Source organism: Meriones unguiculatus, chromosome X (assembly GCF_030254825.1).
Source record: "Meriones unguiculatus strain TT.TT164.6M chromosome X, Bangor_MerUng_6.1, whole genome shotgun sequence".
Classification (NCBI taxonomy): Eukaryota; Metazoa; Chordata; class Mammalia; order Rodentia; family Muridae; genus Meriones; species Meriones unguiculatus.
In genome coordinates, this window is record NC_083369.1 from 38,778,930 (window position 1) to 38,800,587 (window position 21,658).

The following is a 21,658-nucleotide window of genomic DNA, read 5'->3' on the forward strand; positions in this document are numbered from 1 at the left end:
GACCCAGTTTCTGGTTGGTCACGATCAGCTATAACAACAGCAACCTGGGTTCCAATGTCCTCTTCTAGACTACATGTTCTTGCACACATGTCATGAACATAAATAAACATAAAGGTTTACACAGAAACACACAAATAAAAGTCAATAAATTTTTTAAAACTGATAAATTTATGTACAAAATTAAGACTGTTGTTGAAATATAAAGTTATGTTTAAATCAAAGTATCTTTTAAGCATTTATGATGGTGCCTATGTGTTAGTGCTACCTTGAGGTTTGGTTAGAGGAACTTCTTTTTAAAATTGACAGAAATTGCTGCAGAAGCTTTTAACTGATCGAAGTGTTGAGAACAAATGAATACTGAATGCTCACTCCTAAGTGTGACATTATTTCACTGTGTTCAAGAGTCATTGAACTTTGTGGAAGAGGGAGTAAAATGATTATGGATAAAAGGTGTGGTAGTATGGACCAAAGTCTTTAGGGCAGAACATGACCATAACCTGCCTGTAATAGTTAGCAGTTAGTAGTCAAATTACCAGTGTTGTCCACATTGTTCTGGCTTTAGAGTATACTTTATGAAAGATATAGGAATAAAGCTTATGGCATCATCCTTTGTTGTTAAAGACAACCACTACAATGAAGCCTATGACAGGGGAGTCCCAGCATGGAGGCTCTGAGAAACGATTATGTGAAGTTGTGAAAGTGAAACCTGGATTGCACTGGAGACCCCAGGATGTTGGAGATTCCAGAGCCTCGGAATGCTCTCCAGGGAAAGCAGCATACAGAAAATGAAACCAGCCCAAGAGAGAGAGAAACGTGTGTTGCAGGAAGCAAAGCTTGGGAGGAATAGCCGTCTAAGGCCTTTGACATTGGAAATAGAGCTACAGGATTTGGGATTTGCCATGATTCTTCTTTTTTTAAAAAATCTTGCTTTGGTCCAGTATTTTATCAATGTGCTCCCTTTGCCCCTTTTTGGAATGATAATGTATAATGATAATGTGCAATTGCATATGGGAAGTGTGTAATTTGCTTTTATCTTATAGGAGTTATAAATAAGAGATTTTTCTATTGTCAGAGTAAATTTAGACTTTTAAACTGTGTTGAGACTAGAAGAAAATTAAGATGGACTAAGTACAAGTTGCATCATGATGTGGTCAGGAGCGTGGGGACCGGAGAATGAAATGTGGTGGTTTGAATGAGAATGACTCACATAGCTTTATGTATTTAAATACTTGGTCTCAAGTTGGTGTAACTCTTTGGGAAGGATTAAAGCATGTAGGTTGTTGAAGGAGGTTTGTCACTGGAGATGGGCTTGGAGGTTTCAAACTATTCAAGCTATTCCCCCTCTCTCTTTCTCTCTGCCTCCAACTTGTGGATAATGATAGAAATTCTCAGCTGTTCCTGCTGCCATACTTTTAGACTACTATCTTGGACACTAATCCTATGAAACTGTAAGTTCAAAATTAAATGCTTTATTTTTAAGCTGTATTGGTCATGGTGTTTTATCACAGAAATATAAATGTAACTAAGGTAAGCGTGCTTGCTACCAAAAGGAATTTCAGCTATTTAGGAAGCTAAATCAGGGGAATCTATTGATTTGAAAATTGAAAGCCTAGATGAGCAGCACAATATAGGTATTTCACACAGTAGGTAGCCCAAAAATAACCTGTCGCATAGGTAAATAGTTAAATCTTTAAATTTTATGAGATTATAGTATTTTTTTGAATTTTATTTTTTCTTATCAGTTACATTTTATTAACTCTGTATCCCAACCGTGTCCCCCTCCCTCATACCCTCCCAGTACCTCCCCCCCCTCATCTCCACCGTGCCCCTTTCCAAGTCCACTGATGGGGGAGACCTCCTCCCCATTCATCTGATCCTGTTTTATCAGGTATCTTCAGGACTGGCTGCAAAGCCCTCCTCTGTGGCTTAACAGGACTGCTCCTCCCTTGGGGGGTGGAGAGGCCAAAGAGCCAGTCATTGAGTTCCTGTTAGAACCAGTCCTTGTTCCCCTCACTTTGGGAAACCAATTGGTTACTGAGCTACCATAGGCTACATCTGAGTGGAGGTTCTAGGTTATATCCATACATGGTCCTTGGTTGAATGTCAGTCTCAGAAAAGACCCTGTGCCCAGATATATTTGGTCCTTGTGGAACTCCTATCCTTTCCCCATCAGACTAACTCCCAATCTTTCTTATGATTTCCTGTACTCTGCCAAAGGTTTGGTCATGAGTCTTTGCTTTGAAAACACTGCTAGTTAGAGTCTTTCAGATGCGCTCAGTAGACTCCTGTCATATGTTCAATGCACATCCCATCTGTCTTTCTAAAGGAGGATTCATCATCTTACCCCATGTCCACTCTCTTGATTATTTTTTTTAGGTGTATAGATTTCATTATGTTTGTCATATCTTATAGGTCTATATAAGTGATTATATACCGTGTTTGTCTTTCTCCTTCTGGGATATTTCACTCAGAATGATCTTTTCTAGATCCCACCATTTGCCTGCAAATTTCATGATTTCCTCGTTTTTGATTGCTGAGTAGTATTCCATTGTGTAAAAATACCACAATTTCTGTACCCATTCCTCCGTCGATGGACATCTGGATTGTTTCCAGGTTCTGGCTATTACAAATAAAGCTGCTATAAACATGGTTGAGCAAATACCATTTTGTGTACTTGAGCTAAGTTTGGGTATATACCTAGCAGTGGTATAGCTGGGTCTTGAGGAAGCACTATTCCTAATTGTCTTAGAAAGTGCCAGGTAGATTTCCAGAGTGGTTATACCAGTTTACATTCCCACCAGCAGTGGAGGAGGGTTCCCCTTTCTCCACAACCTCTCCAGCATGAGTTGTCGCTTGAGTTTTTCATCTTGGCCATTCTGATGGGTGTAAGGTGAAATCTCAGGGTCGTTTTGATTTGCATTTCCCTGATGGCTAATGAGGTTGAGCTTTTCTTTAAGTGTTTCTCTGCCATTCGATATTCCTCTGTTGAGAATTCTCTGTTTAGCTCTGTTCCCCATTTTTTAATTGGATTATTTGGTTTGCTGCTTTTCAGCTTCTTTAGTTCTTTGTATATACTGGATATTAGTCCTCTGTCAGATAAAGGGTTAGTGAAGATTCTTTCCCAATCTGTAGGCAGTCGTTTTGTTTTGATGATGGTGTCCTTTGTTTTACAGAAGCTTTTCAGTTTCATGAGGTCCCATTTATTGATTGTTGCTCTTAGGACCTGTGCTGTTGGTGTTCTGTTCAGGAAGTTGTCTCCTGTGCCAATGAGTTCTAGGCTGTTCCCCACTTTTTCTTCTAACATATTTAGAGTATCTGGTTTTATGCTGAGGTCGTTGATCCACTTGCACTTTAGTTTTGTGCAGGGTGATAAATATAGATCTATTTTCATTTTTCTGCATGTGGACATCCAGTTGGACCAGCACCATTTGTTGAAGATACTGTCTTTTTTACATTGAATGGTTTTGGCTTCTTTGTCAAAAATCGAGTATTCATAGGTGTGTGGGTTTATTTCTGGGTCTTCTACGTGGTTCCATTGATCCTCCTTTCTGTTTTTATGCCAATACCATGTAGTTTTTATTACTATTGCTCTGCAGTACAACTTGAGATTGGGGATGGAAATACCTCCAGACGATCTGTTGTTGTACAGGAATGTTTTGGAGATTCTAGGTTTTTTGTTTCTCCATATGAAGCTGAGAATTTTTTTTCAAGGTCTGTAAAGAATTGAGTTGGTATTTTGAAGGGAATTGCATTGAATCTGTAGATTGCTTTTGGCAGGATGGCCATTTTCACAATGTTAATCCTACCAATCCATGAGCACGGGAGATCTTTCCATCTTCTGATACCTTCTTCAATTTCTTTCTTCAGAGACTTGAAGTTTTTCTCAAACAGGTCTTTTACTTGCTTGGTTAGTGTCACCCCAAGGTACTTTATGTTATTAGTGGCTATTGTGAAGGGTGTTGTTTCCCTAATTTCTTTCTCGGCCCTTTTGTCTTTGGTATACAGGAAGGCTTCTGATTTTTTTGAGTTGATTTTGTATCCTGCCACTTTGCTGAAGGTGTTTATTAGCTGGAGGAGTTCTCTGGTTGAATTTTTGGGGTCGCTCATATATACTATCATATCATCTGCGAATAGTGACACTTTGACCTCTTCCTTTCCGATTTGTATCCCCTTGATCTCCTTTAGTTGTCTTATTGCTCTGGCTAGGACTTCAAGTACTATGTTGAAGAGGTATGGCAAGAGTGGGCAGCCTTGTCTTGTCCCTGATTTCAGTGAGATTGATTTAAGTTTCTCTCCATTGAGTTTGATGTTGGCTATAGGCTTGCTGTATATTGCCTTTACTATGTTTAGGTATGTGTCTTGTATCCCTGATCTCTCCAAGACTTTAAACATGAATGGGTGTTGGACTTTGTCAAATGCTTTTTCAGCATCTAAGGAGATGATCATGTGGTTTTTCTCCTTCAGTTTGTTTATGTAGTGGATTACATTGATGGTTTTCCATATGTTGAACCACCCTTGCATGCCTGGGATGAAGCCTACTTGGTCGTGGTGGATGATATCTTTGATGTGTTCTTGGATTCGGTTTGCAAGTATTTTATTGAGTATCTTTGCATCAATGTTCATAAGAGAGATAGGTCTGAAGTTCTCTTTTTTTGTTGGGTCTTTGTGTGGTTTAGGTATCAGGCTGACTGTCACTTCATAGAATGAGTTTGGTAATGTTCCTTCTGTTTCTATTTTGTGGAATAGTTTGAGGAGAATTGGTGTTAGCACTTCTTTGAGGGTCTGGTAGAATTCTGCTCTGAAACCATCTGGCCCAGGGCTTTTTTTGGAGAGGAGACTGTGAATGATTGCTTCAATTTCCTTGGGGGATATAGGGCTATTCAGTCTTTCTACCTGATCTTGACTTAATGTTGGAAGATGGAATCTATCAAGAAAATTGTCTATTTCATTTAGGTTTTCAAATTTTGTGGCATATAGGCTTTTGTAGTATGACCTAATGATTGTTTGAATTTCCTCAGTGTCTGTAGTTATGTCACCCTTTTCATCTCTGAGTTTGTTGACTTGGATAGATTCTCTCTGCTTTTTAGTTATTTTGGCTAAGGGTTTGTCTATCTTGTTGATTTTCCCAAAGAACCAGCTTTCTGTTTCATTGATTCTTTGAATAGTTTTATTTGTTTCTAATTGATTGATTTCAGCCCTGAGTTTGATTATTTCCAGCCGTCTGCTCCTCTTGGGTGTATCTGCTTCTTTTTTTTTTTTTTTTTCCTAGGGTTTTCAGTTGGGCCATTTAGTTGTTTGTATGTGATGTTACGAATTTCTTCTTGCAGGCACTTAGTGCTATAAATTTTCCCCTGAGCACTGCTTTCAATGTGTCCTATAAATTTGAGTATGTTGCGCCTTCATTTTCATTGAATTCTAGGAAGTATTTAATTTCTTTCTTCATTTCTTCCTTAACCCAGCTGTCATTGAGTAACAAGTTGTTCAGTTTCCATGTGCGTGTCAGCTTTTTGTTATTTCTGTTGTTGTTGAGGTCCAGCTTTAGTCCATGGTGGTCAGATAGAATACAAGGGATTATTTCAATCTTTTTGTATCTGTTGAGGCTTGCTTTATGACCAAGTATATGGTCTATTTTGGAGAAGGTTCCATGTCGTGCTGAAAAGAATGTATACTCTTTTGAGTTTGGAAGAAAAGATCTGTAGACGTCTATTAGGTCCATTTGATTTAGGGTCACTGTAAGTGTTTTTATTTCCCTATTTGTTTTATGTCTAGTTGATCTGTCCTTTGGTGAGAGTGGAGTGTTGAAGTCTCCCACTATTAGGGTATCAGGATCAATATGTGATTTAAGCTTTAATATTGTTTCATTTACGAATGTAGGTGCTCTTGTATAGATATTCAAAATTGTGATGTCCTCTTGGTGGATTTTTCCTTTGATGAGAATATAGTGGCCCTCCTCATCTTTTTGATTAATTTTGGTTGAAAGTCTATTTTATTAGATATTAGGATGGCTACTCCAGCTTGTTTTCTGGAACCATCTGCTTGAAAAACATTTTTCCAGCCCTTTACTCTGAGGTAGTGTTTATCTTTGTTGCATAGGTGTGTTTCTTGGATGCAACAGAATGTTGGATCCTGTTTCCGCAACCACTCTGTTAGTCTGTGTCTTTTTATTGGGGAGTTGAGTCCATTTAATGTTGATAGAAACTAGTGACCAACAATTGTTACTTAATTTAGATGTGGGGTTGGTGGTATCACTGAGTTTCATTGCTTGTATTCTTTTGTTTTTTTTTTTTTTTTTTTTTTTTTTGTGTAGTTATCTATTTCCTCTGTTTCCTTAGATGTAGTTGTTTTCTTTGGTTTGGAGTTTCCCTTCTAGTAACTTCTGTAGAGCTGGGTTACTATGTAGACATTGTTTAAATTTGGTTTTGTCTTGGAATATTTTGAATTCTCCGTCTATGTTGATTGAAAGTTTTGCTGGGTATAGTAATCTGGGTTGGAGTCTGTGGTCCCTTAAAGACTGTATGATTTCTGTCCAGGCCCTTCTGGCTTTCATAGTTTCTGTTGAGAAATCTGGTGTGGTTCTGATAGGTCTACCTTCATATGTTACTTGGCCTTTTTCCCTTGCTGCTTTTAGAATTTTTTCTTTGTTCTGTAGGTTCAGTCTTTTGACTGTGATGTGACGTTTAGAATTTTTTTTCTGTCTAGTCTACTTGGTGTTCTGTAGGCCTCTTGTATGTTTATGGCCATCTCCTTCTTTAAGTTGGGAAAGTTTTCTTCTATAATTTTCTTGAAAATATTTTCCGGACGTTTTGGCCTGATGTCTTCTTTTTCTTCTACTATTATTCTTAGGTTTTGTCTTTTCATGGTGTCCTTGATTTCTTGGATGTTTTGTGTTTGGAACTTTTCTGATTTTATTTTTTTCTTTGAGAGATGTGACAATTTCCGTAAGTGTATCTTTGGCTCCTGAGATTCTTTCTTCCATCTCTTGTATTCTGTTGGTGATGCTTACCTTTGTAGTTCCTGATCTGTTCTCTATGTTCTCCAGCTCCTGGTTTTTCTCTATTTGTGTTTTCTTTATTGATTCTAATTCTGTTTTCATGTCTTGCACCATTTCCTTCATCTGTTTGAATGTGGAGTCCTGCTTTTCAATGATGGCTTCTATTTTTTTGTCCGTTTCCTCTCTATGTATCACTAATTGTGCCTCTACTTCTTTGGGTATAATTGCCTGTATTTCTATAAGAGCTTTGTTTATTTCTTCTTTATTTGCCTTCATTTGTGTGGACATTTCTTTGAGAGCTTTGTGCATTTCTTCTTTGTTTGCCTCAATTTTCGTGGTCATTTCTCTGAGAGCACGATTTGTTTCCTCTTGGTTCGTCTCGATTTCTTTGGCTATTTCTCTGAGGGCTTTGTTCATTTCATCTTTATGGGCCTCTAGTATCTGGAGAAACATAGTTTTGAGGTCATTTTCTTGTATATCTAGTGAATTGAAGTGTCCATTGTTTTGTGGGGTTGCTGGTGAGGTCATTATGTCCTGATTTTTGTTGGGAGTGTTGGAGAAACATAGTTTCGAGGTTGTTTTCTTGTATATCTAGTGAATTGAAGTGTCCATTGTTTTGTGGGGTTGCTGGTAAGGTCATTATGTCCTGATTTTTGTTGGGAGTGTTCTTATGTCTGCCTCTAGCCATCTGGTTATTTATAATCCTCACTGTTTGTTCCTCAAGATTGTAGTTAGGGCTATGATCGTCTCTTTCTGTTTTCTAGACTGTTTTTTTTTTTTTTTTTTTTTTTCAGGAAGATCAGAGAGGTTTACTGGTTTGGGAGTGTGCACTGTGGTTTCAGTTTTGCCTAAGTAAGGAATGTGACGCTGGCGCTATCCGCATGCGCTTTTAGTGGGCGCAGTGTGCATGCGCAGATTCTCTGACTATTGCAGTGGCCTGCAAGCCACTATTACGCAGTTCTGTCTGAGATCCAGGGATTGTTTGTCTGGATTACACTGATGGACTTGCAAGGCAGAGGCTTCAATGTTGGGGTCGCTATCCCAAGAATCCCTATGATGCCCACACTAGGGGTGTGGGTGGCAGGGATCCTGTCTGGTTGCTTCTGTGGAGAAGCCCTGGGTCTGGGGCAAACTCTCCCTAGAAGGCTCACTCACTCTCTTGCAGGACCAGTTGGAATGCACAGGGGTTCCCCTTGCTCTCTACTCTCTGATTTGGTCCTGCTGCAGAAAGTGCGCGGGTAGGCTAACAGACAGCTCTGTGACACAGTGGCTGCAGGACTCGGTGTCCACCTTTCCTGTGTGCTGCCTCTCTGTCCTTTCCCTCTGCCAGGAGGGGTTATGTTGACTGGTCCCGGTGTGGCGCGGGGGAAAAAGTTAGGTTGAGTGTTCTCAATCCCAGATCCCAGGCCCAGATCTCTCTGCCAGAAGCAGCCTGGCAGTAGAACCTATGTTTGCTGATCCCGAAGGGAGTACCAGGTAGGGTTGAGTGTCCTCAGATCCAGAGCTTGGGTTTCTCTGCTAGGGTGAGCTGGAGAGTGGGTGCTGTGTCCTTGGCAGGCTGCCTCTCTGTCCTTCCCCTCTGACCTTCCCCTCCACTAGGGCAAGCTTATGGAGGTGCTCTCAGGGGAGTGCCAGAAGGGGTTGGGGCTTCTCAGTCCGATCCTACCCCGGGGTTTCTCTGCCAGGGGTCGCCGGGGGAGGGGGGGCGCCGGTGATAGGACTTGGTGCTAGACCTCATTGCGCTGGACCCGGGAGAATCTCAGGACGTGTAGAATGTCCACAGTCCCAGATCCCGAGCTGAAGTTTGTTTGCTAGGAGCAGCCGGCAGCACTGGAGTTCCGGCACTGTGAAGCCGCTGTGTGCCTCTTTATCCTTCTGCTCCGCTGCGGCAGGGTTATGGCAGCGTTTCGGGGAGTGCCTGAAAGGATTGGGTTTTCTCAGCCCCGATCTCAGGTTGGGGTACAGACAATGTGGTCTGTGGCAGATTCTGCTGGACGCCTCTTGCCTCCTCCCAAGAGGGAGTAGGGATTTTGAGCTGGGCGCAGCTGCTCTCCTCGCGGCCTGGGTGACCCGTGATTAGTCTCGCAACTTTCCTTCCCCGTGGGGATTTTTTGACTGGGACTCCCAGTCTCTGGCACCGTTGTGCCCACCAATCAGCCTGGGAAAGTGATTGGGACACTTTCAGGGTTACGGCACCAGCCCGGAGACCCAAAGCCCGCGTTACCCGGGATTTCTTCCAAGTTCTGGCTGGGCAACCGAGAGTGGACCCGACCGATTCCCACGCCGTGGCAGCCTCCCCTCACCTGGGAAACATGATTGATGTAGTTTCAGGGCCCAGAGTTCAGTCTCCTGGTCGCTGCACGGAGAGTGCTGTCCCGCTTCTCAGACACAGTGTTCTCCCGGTGCCACCATCTTGGCCCCCCTCTCCGAGATTATAGTATTATTACTCAATTTTCCCTTATGCTTCTTGTTTTCATATCCTCCCATGTACCACTGTACAACTGGATTTTATTCAAGTTTGTGGTCTCATTTTCTTTAATTCTCATCATATATATGTGTGTGTGTGTGTATATTATATATAATATTTATATATAATATGTATATATATATTGTCATATACCAAACACATAAATACAACCTGCTCAGTCTGTATAGTGTTACTTGTATATAAATGATTTTAGGAATTACTCTTTGATATTGTATAAACAATTGATGAGCTCTTCTCTGGAAAAGAGGAGGAAGAGGCAGAAGCTGAAGCAGAGTTGCAGAGGCAAGCACAAGGGCAAACAAATTACTTTGGGTTTAAGGTCAAACTCTCTACATATTAAATTCCATACCCTTTATGAAAAACATATTTTCAATAGAATATAAATAAAATAATATAAAGAAACAAAACATAAAATATTCTGGCACAGTGTTGCACACTTTTAGTTCTAGCACTGTAGGCAAAATGAGAGGAACCACTGCAAGTGAGGGCAATCCTGTCTACACAGAGCACAAATCCATTGGAAGCAACAAAGAAATACCATTTCTCAAAGCAAACAAAAGAAAAGAAGGAAGGAAGAAAAGAAGGAAGAAAAAAAGAGACACAACCAATGTGTGAAATAAATTGGCAGTTTCTTTTAATCTAACCACACACTTAAAAGATACTCAGTCTACTCCATTCCTACATAATTTCCTATGTGGTAGAAATATATGAACATAACCAATTTTACACAGAAATATGCAGTGTAACCTTGTTCATTCTAACTGAAATCTGAAGGAACCAAAATGTCCCTAACTGCAGAGTGAGTAAAAGATGCACTATATCCTCTCCTCTAAATCATACTTTTGGGTGAGGTTAAGATATTCTGCACTGATGCACCTCACAGAAGTGACTTACACAATACAACCAGGATTTATTGCTAGAACTATTAAAATATTGGAGATTCGTTGAAAGCATAAAATCAGTGGCTACAAAATACATGTTCAGTAATAGCTTGCACCATATTTGTGGTTAAGCCAAACATCATTTAACATTGGTTTCTTGATGGTCATGTGTCCAGTCACATGCTCAGTGTCAGAGTCTAGCAAATACTGAGTCTTTACTTTCCTACTCAAATATAAATTTATTTATCATATTTCAATCATGCATTCTTGTATCTTTATATATGCACAAATGCATTCTTGTATCTTTATATATGAATATAGGTAGGCCATGAAAATAGAAAGGGGCCAATAAGGAGCAGGAAGAGATTTTAAGACAGTTACAGAGTAAGGTGGGTAATAGAATACACGTAATAGGCAAGCAGAAAGGTGGACTAAACAGAGGAAAATTTCAATAAGACAACTAACGGAGATCAAGGGAATAGTATTACACTGGAAAGGAAGAAGTCAAAGTATCACTATTTGCAGACAATATGATAATATACATAAGTGACCCAAAAAATTCTACCATAGAACTCCTTCAGTGGATAAACACCTTCAGCAAAGTGGGTGGGTGCAAAATTGACTCAAAAGGTAAATTCTACCAGAGTGGACGCAGGACTAGCCACAGGATTATCATCATGGATTGCTGCAGCCATGAATCATCTGAAGGAATGGGCGGGCATGGGAGCGTTAGCAGGCCTTCTGGTGTTGGTCACCTTGGTTTGCCTGTGGTATATATGCAAGATTAGAGTCTCACAACAGCGTAATGCAGCCATGACCATTCAGGCCTTTACAGCCATTGAACAGGACAGTCTCCCCAAGCATGGTTGGCTACCATAAAAAGCCAAAATGTTACGCTCAGGATGCGAGGCTAAGCACTGCACTCAGGGTCAGCCGCTTTGGACCCAGAGAAGAGCATGTCTGATTGCATGCAGGTTGATGCCCCAGGTCCCGCCTCTGAGAAAAAGGTATCGGTTGGGTCTGATGCTCTTTGGGTGGATGACACCTAAATGAACATCAGTACAAAGTCCCAATTTATTTCTAATATCAGAGATCAGACCTCTACTCTTGCCTGATGCGTCCAAAACAAAAAGGGGGAACTGTAGAGAGCTGCGTAATGCCGCACCTGAAAGATGGAGCTGGTTTCCGCCTTCCACCTTCCCGATGGTGAGTGCTCTCTGTCACAAACAACTCCACATTTGGCTAAGGCTGAGGATCTGGCTTGCTTCCATGTATGTGGACCTATCTGCATTGCCCACGTGGCATGCTGAGGTTGGCTACCCAGAGGCTAATTAAGCTGTGGGCTGGCTTTACCCAGGGTCAGATGATTGTTCAAGGTTCCTGAATAAATTGCATTGAAAAAAAAATTCTAAAGCCCTCCTGTATACCAAAGACAAATGGGCTGAGAAATAAATTAAAGAAACAACAGCCTTCACAATAAACACTAATAACATAAAGTACCTTGGTGTGACTTTAAACAAGCAAGTGAAAGACCTATATGACAAAAACTTCAAGACTCTGAAGAAAGAAACTGAAGAAGAAATTAGAAGGTGGAAAAATCTCCTGTGCTCACTGATCAGTAGGATTAACACAGTGAAAATGGCAATCCTGCCTAAAGCAATCTACAGATTCAATGCAATTCCCTTCAAAATACCAACACAACTCTTTAGAGCTTGAATGAAAAATTCTCAATTTCATATGGAAAAACAAAACAAACAAACAAACCAGAATAGCTAAAACAATCCTGTACAATAACAGATTGTCTGGAGGTATCTCCATCCCTGATCTCAAGCTAGAGAACAACAGAAATAAAAACTGCATAATACTGGCATAGAAACAGACTGGTGGATCAATGGAATCAAATTGAAGATCCAGAAATAAACCCACACACCACGGATACTTGATTTTTGACAAAGAAGCCAAAACCATACAATGAACAACAAATGGTGCTAGTATGACTGGCTGCAGATGCTGAGACTAATGGCCAAACTTTGGGCAAAGTGCAGGGAATCTTATGGAAGAAGGGAAAGATAGAAAGACCTGGAGGGGACAGGAGCTCCACAAGGAGACCAACAGATCCAAAACAAAGACAAAAACAAAAAAACATCTGGGCTCAGGGGTTTCTTCAGAGACTAATGAATCAATGAAGGACTATGAATAGAGGACCTAGACCCCCAGCTCAGATGTAGCCCACAGGGATCTCGGTCTCTATGTGGGTTCCCTAGAAAGGGGAACAGGGGCTATCTCTGACATGGACTCAGCGGCCAGCTCTTTGATCACATCCTCCTGCTGAGGTATCCTAACTAGGCTACAGATATAGAGGATACATATAGTCCTAATGAGACCTGGTACACTAGGGTCAGAGGGTAAGGAAGGAGAACCTTCCCTATCAGTGGACTATGGTAGGGATATAGAGGGGGAAGAGGGTGGCATCTGGAAGAGATGAAAGGGGAGGCTATAGTCGGGATACAAAGTGAATAAATTGTAATAAATAATAATAATAAAATTATACAAACACTAAAAACGATGAATGGTGAAATATAACATAAGGGAGCACAGTAGGGGAAAAGAATAAATGAGAAGAATTTGCAATACAAGAAGATGCTAGGATGAAACCAAAAATTTGGATTTTTTTCAATTTTTTAATTTTTTTCTTTAACTTTTATTAATTACACTTTATTCATTTTGTCTCTCCCCATAAACCCCTCCCTCCTACCCTCCTAATTCCACCTTCCCTCCCCCTTCTTCACACATGCCTCTCCCCAAGTCGACACTAATAGGGGAGGTCCCCATCTCTTTCCTTCTGATCTCAGTCTATCAGATCTCATCAGGAGTGGCTGCATTGTCCTCTTCTGTGGCCTGGTAAGACTGATCCCCCCTCAGGGGGAGGTGATCAAAGAGCAGGAGGTGATCAAAGAGCATTTTATGTGAGAGGCAGTCCCTCTTCCCATTACTATGGAACCCACTTGAACACAGAACTGCCATGGGCTACATCTGTGCAGGGGCTCTAGGTTATCTCCATGTATGATACTTGGATGGAGTATGAGTCTCAGGAAAGACCCCTGTGTTCAAATTTTTTCTGGTTCTGTTGCTCTCCTTGTGGAGTTCCTGTCCTCTCCAGATCTTACTATTTCCCACTTCTTTCATAAGATTCCATGTACTCTGCCCAACAGTTGGCCATAAGTCTCAGCATCAGCTTTGATAGTCTGCAGGGCAGAGCCTTTCAGAGGCCTTCTGTGGCAGGTTCCTAACTTGTTCCCTGTTTTCTCCTTCTTCTGATGTCCATCCTCTTTGCCTTTCAGGATGTGTACTCTTTTGGATATATGCCTAGGAGTGGTATGACTGGATCTTGAGGAAGCGCTATTCCTAGTTGTCTGAGAAAGTGCTATACTGATTTCCAGAGTGGTTGTACAAGTTTACATTCCCACCAGCAGTGGAGAAGGGTTCCCCTTTCTCCACAACCTCTCCAGCATGTGTTGTCACTTGAGTTTTTTATCTTGGCCATTCTGATGAGTATAAGGTGAAATCTCAGGGTTGTTTTGATTTGCATTTCCTTGATGGCTAATGATGTTGAACATTTCTTTAAGTGTTTCTCTGCCATTCAATATTCCTCAATCAAGAATTCTCTGTTTAGCTCTGTTCCCCATTTTTTAATTGGATTACTTGGTTTGTTGCTTTTCAGCTTCTTTAGTTCTTTATATAAACCCATAATTGCTAAAACAATCCTCTACAATAAAAGATCTTCTGGAGGTATGGTATCGCCATCTCTGATCCTAAACTGTACTATAGAGCAACAGTAATAAAAAGTGCATGGTACTGGCATATAAACAGAATGGTGGATCAATGGAACCAAATGGACCCAGAAATAAACCCACACACTTATGGACACCTGATCTTTGACAAAGATGCCAAAACCATTCAATGGAAAAAAGATAACATCTTCAACAAATGGTGCTGATCTAACTGGATGTCTACATGTAGAAAAATGCAAATAGATCCATTCTTATCACCTTGCACAAAACTAAAGTCCAAGTGGATCAAAGACCTCAACATAAAACCAGACACATTAAATCGGTTAGAAGAAAAAGTGAGGAAAACCCTAGAACTCATTGGTAAAGGAGACAACTTCCTGAACAGAACACCAACAGCACAGGCTCTAAGATCAACAATCATTAAATGGGACCTCATGAAACTGAAAAGCTTCTGTAAATCAAAGGACACTCATCAAAACAAAACGAATGCCTACAGATTGGGAAAGAGTCTTCACCAACCTTTTATCTGACAGAGCGCTAACAATTTGGATTTTAATGTAAAAATTATGTGTATAAAGAACTTGAGTAATTTATTTTACAAAATAATAAAGAAGTGCATGAGAGATAAGTTAATGGGTAATAATACATACTGCAATTGCAGAGGACCCAAATAGGTTTCTTGACACTCATGTGGAACAGGTCACAATCACCTGGAGCTCCATTTACAGAGGATTCAGTGCCATTTTCTGGACATTTTTAGCACCAGTGCTCACATGTACAAACCTCCATACAGACATGGGTACATACATATAATTTAAAAGAAAATAAATATTTAAGAAAGGATACTAACTTTATAGGCTAGGGTCAGATAGTAGGGGAGGAGATTTCCCCCTTTCAGTGGATTAGGGGAGAAGGATGTGGGGAAAGAGGGAGGGAGGGTTGAAGTGGGAAGAGATGAGGGAGGGGGTTACAATCGATATAAATTGAATGAATTGCAATAAGTAAGTAAGTAAATAAATTTCATGGAAAACAGTAAGACAACAAAAAGAAATCATACTAAAAAATGAAAGACACATGCTTGTTCCTGGATCTTTGAGAAAAAAATGTTACACATAAAGTGTTTTGCAAATTGAATAATCCCTTTATAAACCTATTAAATATTGCTTGGTTGTTGCAGAGAGAGCTCAAGAAAGATCTATGGAAGAAAGAGACTGAAAATATTTTTATATATTTATTTTTATTTTCTAATTAAATTTTTATTTTTACATTAATTATATATTATTCGCTTTGTATCTGAGCTGTAGTCCCCTCCCTCATTCTCTTCCAATCCCACCCTCCTCCCTCAGCTCTTCCCATGCCCCTTTCTAAGTCCACTGATAGCGGAGGACCTCCTCCCCTTCCATCTGACACTACCACAGAGGGCCTCCAAAAGACTCTACCTAGTAGTGTACAAAGCAAATGCTGAGACTGATAACCAAACTTTGGGCAGAGTGCAGGAAATCATATGAAAGAAGGAGGAGTTAATAAGGTCTGGAGAGGACAGGAGCTCCACAAGGAGGTCTACAGAAACAAAATGTCTGGGCACAGGGGTCTTTTCTGAGACTGATACTCTAACCAAGGACCATTCATGGATATAACCTAGAACCGCACACAGATGTAGCCCATGGCAGTTCAGGATCAAAGTGGGTTACATAGTAATGGGGAACAGGGACTGTCTCTGACATGAACTCAGCAGCAAGCTCTTCAAACCCTCCAGCCCCCGGAGGGAGGAGAATCTTTGCCAGGCCACAGAGGAGGACATTGCAGCCAGTCCTGATGAAAATATGTTCTGATGAGAAATTTGTGTTTCCTTGCCAATGAACCTGCATTTGGTACTAATTTTCCTACGTTCTTCTAATAACATCCCACTGCCAAGTTTCCAGGGACTGATAGTTGATTCCTCCTGCTCCTGCTCCTCCTACTCCTCCTCGTTCTCCAATTCCTCTTCCTCATCCTTCTCTTTCTCCTTCTCCTCTTCCTCCTCCTTGTGTCCTCTGGTTGGTAGAGGAAGTTTATTGTAAATACAAGGAAGAGCATAGGTAGAGGCAGAGGCATCTGGTAGAGTCCAGAGTGGACATGAACAGGCAGGGCTGTGATGTGTGGACAGAGGGGAAGGGAAAGGAGAGGAAAGAGAGTGGAGCCAAGTGAAGTATCCAGGAGGCACAAAGGTGCAAGAAGAGCAGGTAACAAAAATGGTAATATTATATAGGGAAGAACAGCCTAGACCCCTGTGCTGTAGAGTACATTGGTAGTGGGTGGGCTGTGAAGGCCCTTTCACAGATAGGGGCTGAGAGATTGCAGGAAGAACTTGGCAGCAGTGTTAAATAGGTAACTCAGCCTTTTGTCCTGGTTTGAAACTTAATACGCCAGACTTTTGTTGATAATAAATGATATGGGGTGACTTGTAATCTCTATGACCACTTCCTGTTGGCATTGGGACTTCATTGTTGTTAGGGGCAGTGGGGCAGGTCAGAAAGCTGGTATGTTGGACCAGGCTGTTTCAGTTGCTGTCTTAGACTCTGCAAGACCAGCTGGAGCAAAGAAAGTGCAGGTTGCTTTGGAGCAGTTTGTGAGTTTGGACCATCTGGGGCTAGCCTCTTTCAAGCTGTTCAGGATGCATGTTTTAAGAGAACACCTGGAGGTGGAAAATCGTTTGTAGTTAGTTTGAAATCTGCTGGGACAAATAGACTAGGGAGAGAAGGTAAAGTTAAGGAGCTTATGGAAAATTTTATCTTGGGTGCACATTTGAAACTTCTAGGCCATGGAAGTTGGGGAGGGGGGGAGTTCCAATACCAGAAAAATGGGATGAGATCCCACCCTCAGGAATAGGAAATAGGTTGGGAAACATAGGCTATTGCTTGACAGTTGTACTTATCTGGTGGATCCAAGTTGATTCCCTGAAGCTTACAAGAATATTTTTAAGTTTAAAAAGGGGGGGGGGGAGTTTTAGATATGATAGCACTACCATTTTTTGTAATCTATATTGAAATCTACATTGTAGAAGGAGCAGTAGACAAAGACTCATGCCTTTGAGTCATAGTAAAAGCTTGAGGATCCAAAAATGATTTTGGTTAAAGAATTAGCATGTTTGCTATACCCAGAAGACTTGGTATATGTAGATTAGACAGATGTGTTTATCATAATGAGAAGCACTTCTGAATCTACATTTAGAAGACAGCCAAAGGAAATTTAAAATCTTTTTAAATCTTTTTTTATGATAACATTAACAGTACTTTACCAGAGCTAGATAAATAGCTTATCAGATCTCCACTGATTAATGTTAAAACTCTGACCTTTTGATGTATTAGTAACACAATAGCATCATAGCAAGGGTAAAAAATCTGAAGCTTCTTTCATATACCTTAAACCATTGTCTTATACCTTTATCAATTGTATTTAAACACCGTTAAAACATGAAGGAACAGAAAAAAAGTGATTTGAAACCTGTTTTGTGAGTTTATCTCTTAGGAATTTGGTAGTACAGCAAACTGACTTTCTCAGTGGGAGGCCTAGAACCTCTAGGTAAATGAGGCTTGAGATGAAGCTTGAGGATTTTTTTTAAAGAAATGAAGAGAACTGAGAAGGTAGCTGAAGCCTTGGGGAGAAGGAGCTGATATGCTTGCTGTTGTTAAAGCTATAATATGAGAAGGATAGATTATAACTGGAAATATAATCCAAATGGTCTACATCAATTAAAATGAAATGACAGAGACTTCCCCATTTACCTAAGATGGGTTACCTTATGCTCCAATGGTTTCCATAGATGGGTGCAGTAATCTGCTACCCCATGTCTGCTTCTCCCCTCAGGGTATCCAGGCTCCTTGTGCACTGAGCTGGAATGCCAGGGCTGGTGGGAGCAATGCAGAATTTCAGTCGGTTGTGAGTGCCCAAGAAACAGCTTTCTTAGGAGTCAGCTTGTCTAATTGGGGCGAGATTGGGGGAGGGACATTTCAAATTTTGTGCACTCGGTACAGGCTTTGAGGCCAGGGCCAAGGTGCTGGAATGCCTTGTTCACATGAAAAGGAATTTCAGGTGATTGCTGGACAGGACCTTATAAGGAGAGAGGAAGTTGAACCTGTAAACTGGCTGCCAGGCTACATGACTACCTCAGGGGTGGAAGAGGTGGTGGCCATAGGCTGTATCAGTAGGGACATGCAGGCCCAGGGCAGGGAGAAACCAGTTCTACTCCTGCCAGTCTCAAGACAAGATTTTCAGGGTTTGGACATGCCTCAAACTCACTCTTGCTCTGGGACAGTTCCCTTGGTCCCATAACTCTCTGGACTCACGGAGGACAGTCTTTGGCTGTCATACAAAGCAGCATTTAATCTTCAGTTTTCATACAAAGTAGCCACTTTGCTAAAGCTCTTTATCAGCTGCAGGCGCTTTATGGTGGAATTTGGGGGGTTGCTTACATGTACCATCGTATCTTCAAATAGCAATATTTTGACCTCTACCTTACCAATTTTTATCCCCATGATCTCCTGTGGTTGTCTTACTGCTCTAGCTAGAACTTAAAGAACATATTAAGGAGGTATGGAGAAAGTGGGCAGCCTTGTCTTGTCCCTGATTTGAATGGAATCGCTTTGAGTTTCTCTCCATTTAATTTGATGTTGGCAATTGGCTTGTTGTATACAGCCTTTTTTATGTTTAGGTATGAGCTTTGTATCCCTGATATCTCCAAGAGTTTCATCATGAAGGGGTGTTGGATTTGTCAAAGGATTATTGGCATCTAATGAGATGCATGTATGATTTTTTTTTCTTTGAGTCTGTTTATATGGTGGATTACGTTGATGGACTTTCATATGTTGAACCATCCCATCATCTCTGGTATGAAGCCTACTTACTTGATCATGGTGGGTGATGTATTTGATGTGTTCTTGGATTCAGTTTGCAAGTATTTTATTGAACATATTTGCATTGATGTTCAGGAGTGAAGTTGGTCTGATATTCTCTCTTGCTCTCTCTTTTTTTTTAGTGTTTGTGTGGTTTGGGTGATTGTGGCTTCAAAGAATGAGTTTGGCAATATTCCTTCAGTTTATATTTTGTGGAATAGTTTGAGGAGTATTGGTATTATCTCTTCTTTAAATGTCTGGTAGAATTCTGCATTAAACCATGTAGACTTTGACTTACTTTTTTCCCCCTTCTGGTTGAGAGACATTTAATGACTGCTTCTATTTCCTTAGGTGCTATAGGAATGTTTAAACTGTTTACTTGATCTTGATTTAGCATTGTAAGGTGAAATCTATCAAGAAAATTTTCCATTTCCTTTAGATTTTCCAAATTTTGTGGAATACAGGCTTTTGAAGTAAGACCTAATGATGTTTTGGATTTCCTCATTGTCTGTTGCTATATCCCCCTTTTCATTTCTGATTTTGTTAATTTGGATCCTCTCCTTCTCTCTTTTAGTTAGTGTTACTCAGCATGTCTATCTTGTTGATTTTCTCAAACCAGCAGAGTAAGAGTAAGAACAGAGTAAGAATACTGATGCTCACTCTTCACTGTGGGTGATTTTACTTTCATTTGATATCTAGGATTCCAGAGTTGTTTTCTGTGATCCTGAATGACCATCAGATTCTTCTCATCAGCTTCTCCCCAGCCTGTGTTGGGCTGAGACAAGGAGACAGAGGGAAATAATTGCCCAATAGTTCCACCACTGATAATTCAGTCATCAACTCATCTTCCTGTCCAGCAAAGCCTACATACTGTCCTTTTGCCCTGGCTCAGAGATGGTGGCAGAAGAAAACCCTTTACTTAGGTCACAGTGACTACCTAATCTGTCCTCTCTGTGGCCCGCACATTGAGAGCTGACCTGAGGCTTGGGAACGCACAGCACCACAGGTAGGAAAGGACACTGATATAAAGAACAGGAGTAGAAAAAGCATGGAATGTTTCATTAAGCCTCAAAGAATTAGTTACTTTAGTGATTTAAAGGAACAAAGGACTATACCATAGCAACAACATTCATTTTCAAGGGTATAGGGAAGGTGCCGACAGATCACTTACAGATTAGTCATTTTCTTTCATCATCACTGCTCTCTTCAAATATTAGGATTCGCTTTCTTTTCTGCAATCTTTGTTTTCTGGCTCTCTGACTCCTTTGGTGTCCTGGTGTGAGGAAGATGAGCTAAATGAGAGCTGGTTCTGGAGAGAGGAGTTCATCCCCATTTTATGAGGCGAGCCGAAGACTGATCCCACTCACAGGGCTAAAGCCCTTGTTCATGCTCTAGCCTCTTATAATCTGGCTCAGAGAGTCTGACTTTAGAACAACACGGATCCTGTCCAAATGCCATTTCAATTGTCAACATCTGCCCCACCCACTGTCAGGGTCAGATAGATTTCTCATCTCACCTATCAATAGAACATTCTCCTGTCTATGTTTCATAATCCAGGGTTTCCTACAGAGATAATTATGTGAGGAACTGTCAGGTAGTGAGGTAATTTGGATTCAGTGGAAAGCTTGAAAGAATGTATAAACAGTGGCTTCTTAATTACATTCTTTGGACTAAGGATGTGAAACTCAGAGCATGTAGAAGCATTGCCCCGTTCCCTGTGGCTTTTAGATGATGAACGAGTCTGAGCATGATTGTGAAGTTCTGTTCTAATATCTGAGATAGTGCTGGTAGCTTGGTACATCCTGTGTTTGAACAGAGCCCACGCCACATACTCAGAACACACGATAGAACAGAACTAGAAAACGAAAGTTGGTATTTCCCCATTGATTTCTCTTACCCATGGTCATCCCTCTGTGTCTCTGAGATACACTTGCTTTCCCTTGAGCATGCAGGCATTTCTGAGTCCTTCTTGACTCATGTACACCTGGCACTCTGTTTTGGCAGTTTCCTTTCCATGTTGCCCCCTTCTGCTTCTTTCAAATATCAAATATCAAAGGAGACATGTCAAATAGATCAGTGGTACTTCTTCAGTGCTTTAGAGTTAACAAAACGTGTCATTCATTTAAATTTTTAATTTTAAGCACATAAATGTCATTTCACTATGACATTTTAAAAGTTGTATAAAATGTATTATGAAAACGTTCACTACCCATTACCCTTTCGTGACTGTCTCCCACTCATGTTGATGCCCTTCCACATCTCAGCCAGTTTGATCTCTACTTTCATATTGAGAACAATCAATGAATTTAATTAGGGTTACTCAGCAGAAACATGCATAAACCATTATTCTTTGCAGGTACACTTTGCCAGTGGCAACAGACAACACTGAATAATATGTCTCTCACTCTCCAGGTAAATCAGTAACAGCAAACAACTTTTTTGAATCTTCCCAAGGAACTATTAATTTGTCTATATATTGTTTTGAGCAATGGAGCCTGGACGGCATCTCCGTCCAAGCCAAAGTGCTGATGTGCATGTCTTTTTCACGCATTTTATTAGTATGCTTACTCACGTCTGGAAGATTATTTTATTATTGTGCCTGAATGCAGAGGAACTCGGAAGTTTATAAGGGAAAA